Below are 9522 nucleotides of genomic sequence, written 5' to 3'. Positions count from 1 at the left end.
ATGTGAACACAAATTTTTCACGCCCTACAATAGCATTTTCCAGTTATATTCTATTAATTATGTGCATATTAGTTGTTTCCGTTCTCATCACTCTGTCCCAGGAATTTCCAGCATTATCACATATCCTGAAAGTTTCCTTTAGTCACTTTCACTTTCCGAGTCAATGTCCAAGTCAACTACTAAACTGTTTTAACTTCCAATGTTCACGGTCCACCATTTATCAATTACTTGAATGAGCAACAAGACCTAATCAAATGCTACTGTAACGTTTACCTTTTTCCATCAATTTTTGTTGTTTTTACACATTTTTATTACTGTCCTGCCAAGAGTGCCCCAGTGAACCATTTTGAAATATCCAAGTTTCATCAAGGTGCACAAATTCAAATAATTTATCTTCCTTGGTCTTATTGTATACTTTTAAAAATTGAATTATTTTTAAGGCAATAAGTTCCATTAGATCTCTTCGAGGGTTATCTTTACACCATTTAAATCATATGCCCTCTAAGAGTGTATGAAAGGAAGTCTTACATCCATCAAAAAGCTGCATGTCCCTAACTCTTTTATGTATACTTTCCAGACTGTCAATTTTCTCTGACTATCTATTGTTTTACTATTGCTGACTTATTATTGTGGCTGTATAATTAACTGCAGTTTTCAGATATACTATAATGTTAAAATAAATTATATTTGATAACATTTTTGTTCAATTACTTTATTTAGATTAGAATTTTCTTGTATGTGACAGCCAAACCGAACTGAAACTCAGAATTGATGCGGCAACATTGCAATGTTTCGACGTCACAAATATCCATGACGCATTGCTAAAAAACTTTGGAATAGACTATATGTGATTGTTCTCCGCTATGAAAGTGGTGTGAACTCGGTTTTTCAGCTCCAAAAAGACTTCAAACTTATCAATTCACCGAAAGAATATTAATGAAAATTCTGGATTGTTATTAAAGTAATAAAAATTCTCAAAAAATTGGCACATTTTGGATAACAGAAAAATCATTTTCTATCAAGACAACCCAACAGCTCAAACAACATAAAAAAAATGGCCAAAATCACTGAATCATAAACGATATTAAGGATAAAACGGTAACGTAGAAGAACATTTTACATATCTTCCAAAGAATCACAACATTAAGATCAAATTAACACATTATTACCACTAAGCCATTTTATTTTAAAAGTTTAATATTGTCTCTTAACTCTTAGGTAAATTGGCTCAATATATTCAGTTTATCACAGAAACCTCAAGTTCACAAGATCGGTTTTGTGAGGTTGTAAAATGTGGCACGGGCAGTTTATAAAAGATATCTGACTTCATAAAGTGAAATGTTTGACTCTCTAACAGTTAGTTAAGTTTTATGATGTTTGGTGTTGAATTTACACAGTTATATAATGTAATTTTTGTAAATATATGCACAATAAATCACTAACTTTTATTTGGGGGTAGTTATGTATGACTACTAATTAGCTTAAAGCATTCAAAGAAGTAACTTTAATATTAGTTTCGAACACTTGTTTGTAATTAAATTACAAAATGTATTTAAAAGTGCAGAGAACTAGAAATGATTTAGAATTTATATTATTACTTGTTATATTAGATATGTACAATCTTAAATTATTACTATTGTTCGGTTGTACTTACCTTAATATTTATTTCCCAAATTAGAATTAAATTAGTTTACTTGAGCTAACTTTAAGAATAAACATATGTTATAGAAGTTCGTGTAGTTTGGTTCGCTTCAACCTTCTGATATCCTGCATGTTGTCCAGTAGTTCCATTTCTTCCACATTGCTGAAAAACTATAAATGATTTAGATTTTATATTATTACTTGTTATATTAGATATGCACAATCTTAATTTATTACTATTTTTCGGTTGTACTTACCTTAATATTTATTTCCCAAATTAGAATTAAATTAGTTTACTTGAGCTAACTTTAAGAATAAACATATCTTATAGAAATTCATGTAGTTCGGTTCGCTTCAACCTTCTGATATCCTGCATGTTGTCCAGAAGGTCTATTTCTTCCACATTGCTGTATTTTAGTAACCTCATTTCATGTTTTAAGACCAAAAATTGGATCAATTCAATTGATTTCAAGATCATCGTGCAGCTGTTCGTTGGTTTTGTAGCGATAAGCATTGACTAGTTGGTTTGATGTTTCAGTGCAGCCCTATATTTTCACCCTGCAGGTCCAAATTTGTTGACTGATAAGCCAATCTCTTTGATTTTAGGTCTAGTTACGAGTATCTTCGGACTAATCAGTCTTCGTTGCTGTTTTTCAATACAGCGTATTTCGTTTCTTTTCGTTTTTTTTTTTTTATTATTGTGGTGGGTAAAATATGTTTACACCAAAACCATTTGTGAAAAAAATAAGTGCAAGTTATTCATTTTATTGGGTATTTAAATAAATATTAATGGGAGAATATTAATAATTATTTTAATTGCTTCAAAACCTATTATATGTATGTATCATGTTTTAAGACGAAATATTGGATCAATTAATTATAGAACTTTGTTTTGGCAGCGTCGGATTACTAGTTGATTTCATGTTTTAGTGTAACCTCATTTCTGTACACCCCGTAGGTTCAAATTGGTTTTCTGTTTGACTGATAAGCCAATATCTTTGAATTTAGGTTAAGTTGAGAGTGTCCTCAGAATAACCAGTACAGTTTGATATTGAATCTTGATTTTTGTTGCTGTTTTAACACAGCGTATATCCTTTTCGTTTTTTTTTATTATTTTCTATTTTGTAATGGATAACTGCTCATTATATAATAACTCCAGTTCTGTCATTTTCTTTTTACATGCTCCTACAACCACAAATTACCGTACTACAAACATCGACAGTTTGTTGTAAAATTACCACAAGAATGGAGCTTCTTGGAGATTCCCACAGAAGTTGAGTGACATGAGCGACGAGCAAGGGGAGTATACACCAAGGAATTTGGGACAAAAGCAGGATAACAAATTACTGTCCGAACCTAATGCTTGAAACAAGAAGTATAGAACACTCAATTCAACCTCTGTTCATTTCTTATTTATACTTGTTAACTCAATATATGACCGTTAATGGGCAAACATAGTAAAATTATGAATTTCTCATCTTTCTAGCAACACGACTGACCATAAATACAAAATCACTTGGCGAAGCCCTAGAATTCGTTTTGGTCACAAGGCAATGCTCTGCGTCTGGTGGACCCTGAGCGACGTGGTGTATTACAAACTGTTGAAATCTACTGAAACAATTAATAGTGAGCGCTATCGATAACAAATGATTAATTTGAACCATGCATCCATCGAAAAACGTCCATAATGTACCCGAAAACACGGTAAAGTGATTTTATAGCACGATAACGCGCCGTCTCATACCGGTCAGGGAAGCGTTGAAAGCACTTGGATGGGACGTAATATCGCACCCACTGTACACTCCAGACCTCACCTCGTCCGACTATCAACTTTTCGCATATATGGAACACGCGTTTGCAGAGCACCACTTCGCCAATTTCAAGGAAGTTAGAAAATAGATCGATGAATGGTTTTGCTCAAAAGATAAACAATTTTTCGGGATGACATCCATAAATTGCCTGAAAGATGGGCAATATGTATAGAATCAAATGGCAAATACTTTAGATAAATAAACTTTTCCATTTTCTTGAAAATTCTGTAGTTTTACAAGGTATGACTGACTGATACTACTGTTATACTGATATGACACCATCACTACTCCGCCGTCAGTATAGTTGGCCCTCCTGTATTAACCCATGACGTTTTGCTCTTGGGATTGTACTAGTTTGTATATACATTTTTTCATCGCCAATCACAATATGCCACAAAAATGTTGTTTTTTTTTGTCTGGGAAACCATTCGAAATGGCATTTTCAGTTAATTGATGTGATAGCCATCTCCCATCGCTTCTCAACGTCTGGAAATAGTTGATTCATAAACTGATAACCTATCTGAATGCTCTTTAAGAGTTTGAGCTGGGTTTTTGTACAGTAAGCCTTGTAATTTATTGTTTACGAATTTTTTTGATCATTCAGGCTGTCCTTTGTCGTTAACGTTAAAATCTGAACTTTTAAATCATTGAACCCAATGGAAATATGACAAAGCAGCATCACTGTAAGTTTCTAAAAGGGTTTGGTGTGCTTCCACATCAGATTTCTCCGAATCAAACAACAAAATAATACTTCGCTCTGTCGGTCTAGGTCATCAATCTTATTTTATCGCTTTTTAACATTATTTTAATGTTTCCATCGTCGTCGGGTATCGGAACGGGCGGGCGAAAAAGCGAAGGACCGTTGACAAATTTTACATAGCGTTTTATAGGTCGCTTTTTGCGAGAAAATACGCCGGCGACGAACGTTAAACGGAGCGTTCGGTTATGTGGGGGCCCCATTTTATTGAGTTATAACGGGTCGCCGCCCCATCGATCAAATCGTTACGGGCGAGGAAATGCGTCCCGCAGGACCGCTTAGTATCGGCCGCCGTCGTCGCTTGATTTATGCGTCCGTTGCGACGTAGAGAGGCGTCGCGACGCCCACCGAATCCGAAATGGAGGCACGGATTTTTTCCGGCGTTTTAATAGCGGTAATTCCTTCGGATGATTAAGGCGATTTGTCAAGGCACCGTTCGGTAACCGTCATGCTGATGATCCACCGGGAGGACGGCGTGGGGAATACATTAACGACGAGGGGTGTTCGATGATATCGAAATGGAACATCTCCATAAGTCCATAACTGATCGGGTGTACCAGAAAGACTTCACCGGTTTTTTTCGGAAAAATATATATTTTTTAAATATTTAATTAATATATTGTTAGTAGTCGTTTCCGTCTAACCTACAATTTGTCTTTATGCTAACTTAAATCTAGGTATATAACTAGGAGGACCCATCGGTCCTAACTCAGTCTCTGGTGAAATAATGTTTATACATGTCCCTGCTGTATTTTTTATTATATGCACCTCACTACACAACACTATACAAGATCAGATGGTTTGGTTCTTTTGAGTCTGTGTCCTGTTCTGGTGGTATCCAAAAGTTGCAATATTTCAATATTAATATGAGAATGGAGTCTTTCCTCATGCCCCCTTGCAATTCTCTTGATTTCTTAACTGACTGTGGGTATCTGAAGGTCTCAATGTAGGTAATCAGTCCTATAATATTTGGGTGCACCCACAATACCTCTCAGGACTTTGTTCTGAAAAATTTGTATTTTATTAATGTTACTCTTTGCAGAACATCCCCATAATTGAACTCCGTATATCCATATAGGTTTCAATATTTACTTATATAATAGCAATTTATTATGCACTGATAATTGTAATTTTCTTCCAATTAGCCAGTACATTTTCCTATATTACAATTCCAGTTCTTTTCTTTTCTTCTTTATATGTTCCTTCCAGAGAAGTTAATCGAGATTCATTCCGAGATATTTAGCGTTGTTGCTATATGGAATGATAGTGTTATTTAATGTTATTGGTGCTTGTACAGTCTGTTTATAGGTGAACTGCACATGTACAGATTTACTTTCGTTATTTCTTATTTTCCAAGCTTGTGTCAAATTATTTATATTGTCACTTGCCTGTTATAATTTTCGTGAGGCTTCTTCACTATTGTCCCCGACAGCTATAATCGCAGTATCATCAGCAAACGTAGCCATCGTGATATTTTCCATTTGTGGTATATCACAAGTGTAATTAGCTTCTTTTATTGTAGAGTAAGCTTCTTCTTGCTTGACTCTAAACATTCTGGTTGTAAAGTATGATTTTAATAGTTCGGTGTGTTGTTTTGGTAGCATTTTCTGTAGTTTATGAACAAGGCCTTTATGCCAAACCTTATAGAAGGCTTTCCGCCATCTTCCAAATGTCTAGGCTATGTTTTAATCTAAATGCTGTATTGATCAAGTTGGTGAGTTTTATAATTCCCTTTCTTGGTAGTTTTTGAAGTAATTCTATTGTTATTAAATCGTAGCCTGGTGATTTCCTGGGGTTAATGTCAGTTTTAATAACTTTGGTTAACTTATTCGACGTGACTAATTCAATCATCGAATTTTCAACTTCTATTTCCGGTTAATTATTGTTCTGTTTTGTTACCATTTTTTTCGTAATTTACGTTTTTTCAGCTACTATTTCCTTCACTTCTTTTGGATAATTAATTCCTTTAATTGTACTCTTAATTTCTGGAGTAGTATTCCAAGCAGCTTGTTGAATATCTACTACGACTTTTTCTGCTTCAAGATTTTATTGTTCAGTTGTCTTGAAGGGTACATTTAGTTGAATTAGTTTGTTCAATTCTTCAGCAAATCCTGCCCAGTCTGTTCTCTTGTTTGTTAACGTTGGGTTTCTTTCTTTTCTAATTGTATTTTCACTCAACGTCAGAATCACTGGCGTATGATCTGAACTTAGCTCAAAATTTTCTTACTATGAAGAAATCTAACAGGTCTGGAGTTTTCTCTTGATCAGTCGGCCAATAAGTTGGCTTTCCTGTTGACATGTAACTACATCTTGGTTCAGTAGCTGCTTTATAGAGTTCATTGCCTTTAGTTGTTGTCATTCTGGATCCCCATCTTGTATTTTTTGCATTAAAATCACCTCCAATTATAAATTTTTCTCCCAGGTTGCTTAGGACATTCAAATAATTTTCCTTTTTTTGATTGTATCTTGGAGGACAATAAATTGCGGCTATTGTAACCTTGTATCTGCTTGATTTAATAGTTACTGCTGTTACCTGATTTTCTGCTGTACTGAGCAGAAAAAAAACTGTTTGTCCTTTGACTATAATTATTTGTATAATTAACTGTAGTTTTTACATATAGTATAATGTTAAAATAAATTATATTTGGTAACATTTTTGTTCAATTATTTTATTTAGATTAGAATTTTTTTGCATGTCAAAGCCAAACTAGATTAAAACTCAAGAGTTGATGCGACAACATTGTAATGTTTAGACGTCACAAATATCCACGACGCATTACTAAAAAAACTTTGAATAGATTATAAATAGCCAATAATGTAGTTCTATGGGAGTCTGCATCTCTGCATCTTTTGAATTTTAGTATATGTACTGCCAAAACGAGTAAAAATGTATTTTCATCATCATGGAAATTCATGGAGATCATCATTGACAATACTTGAAAAAAGCAATAAAGCCATTCTCATTAATAAATTAGGGTATTCCTATTATTAGCCTTAAAATATTAATAACAACCCTCGTATAACCTTCAGGAAAAAAAACAATTTCGTTAAATTTAAATAAAATAATTTGGTAATACTCATTCTGCAGTTATTCTGTCCTAGAAAATTGGAAAAATCGATTGTTTTTTATTGATATTTTTAAAGTCTAACTTCATTAAACTGTAAATTTTTTGATTTTTTATTGGCTTCAGATTAACGAAGGGTTTCAATTGTGTCAACGAGCGTGTACGATTTTCTCAGCTTTCAACTTTTGAGAACTCTATACTTCTTTTTTTTTCCTTTGATTAATTTTTTATATGTTAATAAATATCTAGTAGACAAATGGAGATATTTTGTAAAGCTTTACTAAAAAGCATTTCCAAGGTTTCCAAACATTGAGAAAATCATTTGGCTAGTTTCACGTCCTGAAATATTACCAGAAGATCAATTAATTGTATTTGGAATATATTTGTCTTGAAAAGACTAAAACTGAAATCTTTTTCAAAAAATATTGATATTTTTGGCCGATGTATCAAAAAAATCTAAGCTATAAGGTCATCTAGTCTAGAAAAATAACCCATTTCTACTTCAAAAGACGAAAATATAAGAAGAATTTCAACTATCATTAGAAAATATAAAGTTTCAAGTTGTTGTGGACTATTTTGTGATATATTAGATACTTTTATTAATCTAGAGTCTTGTGAAAATAGACAGAGTCGTAGACTATATATTGAAATACTTTATATAGATTATTTAAAAGAACACAGCTTCCACACTATTACTACATAAATAGTTTATAATTTACATTATCATTTAATCATAAGGGTGTTTTAAAACCATTTACGAAGCATTAGCCGTGAATTATTATAAAAATATCGATAGTTATAATAAACCGAAAACTTAATTTAAAATGTTTTTAAAATGCATTTTTATATTTTTAATGGACCTACAGTTTAACGTGGGCTTTGAACCACGGTCCTCGGCATTAAGCCTGCCGACTTACGAGGCTTTCCCAGAAGACATCCTGTCTTACCCAGCCTGGTTACTGGCGTGACTGGGATGGTAGGAGGACAGTAGGAGGACTATCTCGTCTCTTTAATGATTTATTATTAATTATTGATAACAAAATATTTAAAAATATATTAATCATGCCGAAAAAATATCGATATTTTTATTTGTCGATATTTTCTAACGTCTTCTTGCAAAAATAATGTTTTTTTAATATTGATATTTCTTCTAAAAATGTTTTCAGCGCTAAATGAACAGAAAATATGTTCGGTTTTCGGAATTGGATGCCAATAACCGTTATATTTCCAGAACTTTCCAGAAACGTAAAGTTGAAAGTATGAGGGATGAATGATGAATACATATAGATTAATTTCATTATTATCTTAATATTAAGAATCTGGGATATAAGATTTTCTTTTTCACAGCCTTTCGGATCACCAATTTCTTGTTTTTAACACTAAATATAGAGACTATGAATTTAAAAAGAAATATATCCTGATGTTTTTCGAATTTGGTCCCAATAAACGTTACATTGTTAGTAGATTATTTATGAATGAAATATGATAAGGCTAACTTAAGCGACATACTTTATCTTGATAAGATGTCACAATTTAGAGACTGTTGAAGCTGTCATATTAGCATTTTAAACCAATTTAACGGGCGGTTTAAGAAACACAACATGGAAACTTTTGAATAATCATTGAAAATGAAAAAGCATTTTTCTTAGAAATAATTGTGCAACAAACAAATAGCCACTGAAATTCGTAATAACAACCAAAATGACGTCCTCTTGACGAACCGATAAGTAACGGTTCATCGCTTTGTACCGTTAGGAAAAGATGCTTTGGGAAAAACTGCGTCGGCTGCATCCAACGTTCGATACCTGACGCTATAAAACTCGATGGTTTACGATCTACCGGAAAATATTTGCGTTCTTCGGCTGGCAATACTTTGATGAATCCAATTTTTAACGAAGATTCGCAAAACCCTGTTTTCCTTTTGGAGTATACCAGGAAAGGGAACCCGTTCGCTCGGGCGGAGGTACCTGAACAGAGTCTTGAGTAGCGGTATTTGCCAATTTTATGACAACTCTGTAATTATCAGTAAATATTGGTATTACCAGGTTAAAATACCTATTGAAATACTTTAATTATTTAAATATCATAAAGTTAAGGTTCAAATTCAAAAGCTTACATTGTAAAGAAAAGAGTTTCTATTACATAAAAGCATTTTTAAAGAATTTCCGTTTAATTTCATTCGTTGATTGCATTTTTTTCATTGTTGAAATGTTTGAGGTGTATTCTACGTAATTATAGATATATTTCA

The sequence above is a fragment of the Rhynchophorus ferrugineus genome, unplaced genomic scaffold (genome assembly GCF_030347505.1).
Source record: "Rhynchophorus ferrugineus isolate W39M unplaced genomic scaffold, kcgeb_rfMv2 rfM11, whole genome shotgun sequence".
NCBI classification, from domain to species: Eukaryota; Metazoa; Arthropoda; class Insecta; order Coleoptera; family Curculionidae; genus Rhynchophorus; species Rhynchophorus ferrugineus.
This window is presented reverse-complemented; position numbering follows the sequence as displayed.